Genomic DNA, 3,838 nt, shown 5'->3' on the forward strand with positions numbered 1-3,838 from the left:
GAGATACACTAAATGTTTGATGTATGCTGCTGCTGTAACAGTTATGGGAGCTGCGAGGAGTCTTGTCGGCTGTGGGCGTTGATTGGGTATTGCACGGTGTTTCCCTCTACTCTGAGTGAAAATCTCATCTGATCTTCTAGCCGACACTAGTAGTGAATCCGTCAGTCTGTATGTGCAACACTTTGGGATCGGAGCAGAATATCTCCACAGTTTTGTGCAGATATTCGACCATCAGGTTGACTAAGATGATGCCCTGACTTTATATCTAGATAAGATTGTTGTCTTTTATATTAAATGGAAGGTTGACTTTGGGTTTTTGTGGCAACACAGTGTAAAACAGAGCAGCTAAAATACATAAATTACATATTCAACAGCAGCAGCGGTATTTTATTGTGTCTCAGTTTAAGTGGCAACAGCAGAGGGCACAAATGACTCCATTAAACATTTTTTTTCTAGCTAGTGGGACCTTGAGTCTCCTGCCAAATGGCAACAGCTGGAATGATGTGTGAAGGGGGTGGGCGGGTTCACTATCGACCTGGTGTTGCCTTTTTGGTTGTAGATTAGATGTATAGTCAGGGTGTGTTTTCTGGCATTGAAGTTCATCAATTTCATTAGGAGAGTGTGCTGTTGCATCGCTCTCAAATGTGAGTTTATTGTCAATAATTGTTTCCAGATTTCCGAATCAGAATCAGCTTTATTGGCCATGAATGCGTAAGCATCCAAGGAATTTGACTCTGGTTTCTTACGCTCACTAGTACAGAGAAACAGACAAAGAAAACAAAACAAAAATACAAGGGGATCCAAGAGGAACAAAGGGTAACCATTTAACTATTATGTACAACATGTAAATACAAATGCATAAGTATAAACATGAACACAAAAACACAAAAAACAACAACAATGAAATGTAGGTACAAGTGCAATGATGTCGTGTGCAAGCCGCTAGAATAAATACGTGAAGGTAGTGAACATGAGGAAGGTGAGATGTATGTATATAATTTGGAATATTTTTTCTTGCTATATTTAAATATTTAAAGTAACTGACCTGCTCATATTCCCGAACCTTTCATAATAACATGCTTGAACATGTCCCTATGCTGCCTACTCCCATCCTTCCTCTGAGACACAGCTCCTTTGTCTTACTGACATCACATCTGAACACCTTTTTTCAATTTAGGTAACAACGTGGCTTTTCCTCCAGCGCAGCACATTTTTTAATTGTTTGACGCGCTAGTAGGGCCTTAAAATAGCAAAGTCGTTTGTCTATTTTTAATGCCTCCAAATTTGTTTTCTAGTGTGCAATGAGCATTAAGCTACCATGGGACTCCCGACGAGTGTAAACATCAAACAGAACACCCCCAGAAAAGTATTTGGATATGAAAAAAAATAGCAGGAGAGCATTTAAGACTAGTGCCCCCTGGAAGCTGTTTGCTTAGACCTAATGCACTGTAGTACTAATACTAGATCCCAAAGCGGGATCCAGGGATGGCCAGGGAATTGGATGGACCCCGCAGAAAAATGAGCAGTAGTTATGTTTCTCTCTATTTTAAGCCAACAAAGATGCTGATTCTGCCTTTTTCTCTCAGCCCTGTTGGTATCACCTCAGTCTTACATAGAATATTACAACTTTTTTTTGATTGGGGTTTATAAAAAACATGTTATTTAATGGATAAATGATGGACAATGCTGAAAGTGCATGTACTACAATCATGAGGTACTCGTTGTTTACTTAAGTCTTTCCATTTAAAGCCACTTCTCCATTACATTACAGAGGGACATTTTACTTTTTAAACCTAAATGTAAGCCTATTTGACATCTGATACAAGCTACTTTTCAGATTCCAATTTTGACCCAAAACACACGATCTGCCTATAAAATATGAAAAATAATATGGTGTGATAGATTATACCACCTAACAATAAATCCACCTTGATCACTATACGTCATTTAGATACTGAGAACATGTGAATGCCTCCAGGAATTAAAAACAAAACTCAATATGTATATAAAACCTAAAATATTAGCACTTTTACAGAATTACGTAACCTTTTGAATGCAGGACTTTTACTTTGTAATTAAGTATTTTTTCAGATTATGTTATTGATGCTTTTACTTAAGTGCAGGATCTGGATAATAATAATAATAATCCATGATAATAATGATAATATAGAGTACAGTGTTGGCCATTATCCATTGTTCTCTGAAACCTGGTGTGGCATAAGATGTTTTCAAGGTACTGCTGTGTTGGAGCTCTGCCACACCTTTGGGTTTAGTGAATCGACATCCCTGCTGAGTGTGGAGCTCCTGCATGGCTGGTGAGATAACCGCCATGCAGAGACAGGCAGACAGTGAGATGTTGGGTTGGGGTGCACTTTGAGGCGGAGGAGAGGGGACCAGTCACATGCTCTGACTTGCTCCGTCAGTGTCAAGTTATCCGGGATTAAGAATAAAGCTCTCCAGCCAAAATTTTCAAAATAAAACGATTATCGGAGTAGGTATTATTTTTTATTTATCATATTTATTTTTTAATTCACTCACCATTGATTGGATTCAGTTCCACATTGGATGAAAGATATGAGCACAAAAAGTCAACATGAAATTAAAGAAATTACTTGATAATTGGTTGGTGTTAAAGTGTTAAACTCAAGTGTTAAACTCAAGAACAAAGTGCTCTGCTCCTAAATGGTTTGTTTGTTCCCCAGTTACTATGTTTTCTAGTTTATATTACCAAAGAGGATGCTGAAAGAAAAACCTAAATAATAGACATATAGTAGGCTTTTCAACAAGATGTGGTCTATTTCATCGTAGAATTTAAAGCTAATTATGCTCATGTTAATCCAGGACCCACCTGTAACAACCCGACATTTGCATCAAGCACAACATAACACTTTAACTGGTTATGACAATATTAAGGTAAGCAGATTTTTTTAAACAAAAATGTGATCAAACTATCTATATTTTGTTGTATAGTATGTGTATTTATTGTCTGTGTCTGTGTAGTTGTATAGTATGTGTATTTATTGTCTGTGTCTGTGTAGTTGTATAGTATGTGTGTAGTTGTATAGTATGTCTGTGTAGTTGTATAGTATGTGTATTTATTGTCTGTGTAGTTGTATAGTATGTGTATTTATTGTCTGTGTAGTTGTATAGTATAGTATGTGTATTTATTGTCTGTGTAGTTGTATAGTATGTGTATTTATTGTCTGTGTAGTTGTATAGTATGTATGTATTTATTGTCTGTGTAGTTGTATAGTATGTGTATTTATTGTCTGTGTAGTTGTATAGTATGTGTATTTATTGTCTGTGTAGTTGTATAGTATGTGTATTTATTGTCTGTGTCTGTGTAGTTGAGCTGCTGCAACACTTGAATTTCCCCCATGGGGATCAATAAAGGAATATAATAATAATAATATTTCTCAAAACTCTGTGACTTCCGGGACTAGTCTTATTTTGAAGGTAATATGTGAGTATTTCCGGTCCGCCTCTCTCTCGCCAGCTTGACGCGGCTCTCCCTCTCTCTCCCCGGTGCGCCTGAACTCCGGTACCTGAACACCGCAGAGCGCGTCCAGCGGCTGAGGGGACGCAGACGCACTGGGAAGCCACCTGGTTACATGTAACTTTACTTTTCCCCAGGTTATTCAAACTTCTGCGACACATTCCTCTTTAATGTCCCCCCCCCACCATCATCATCCTCCCGAGTCCCGACTGACGGACTGAGTTTGGATACCAGCGGGGGAGGAGGCGGCAGAGGACCGGCAGAGGACCGGCAGAGGACCGGCGGGCTGCTCTGATGGAGCACCGGGGCTCCAGCTCAGGGCGCACGGCGGAGCCGGAGTGA

This window comes from Anoplopoma fimbria, chromosome 9, assembly GCF_027596085.1.
Source record: "Anoplopoma fimbria isolate UVic2021 breed Golden Eagle Sablefish chromosome 9, Afim_UVic_2022, whole genome shotgun sequence".
NCBI classification, from domain to species: Eukaryota; Metazoa; Chordata; class Actinopteri; order Perciformes; family Anoplopomatidae; genus Anoplopoma; species Anoplopoma fimbria.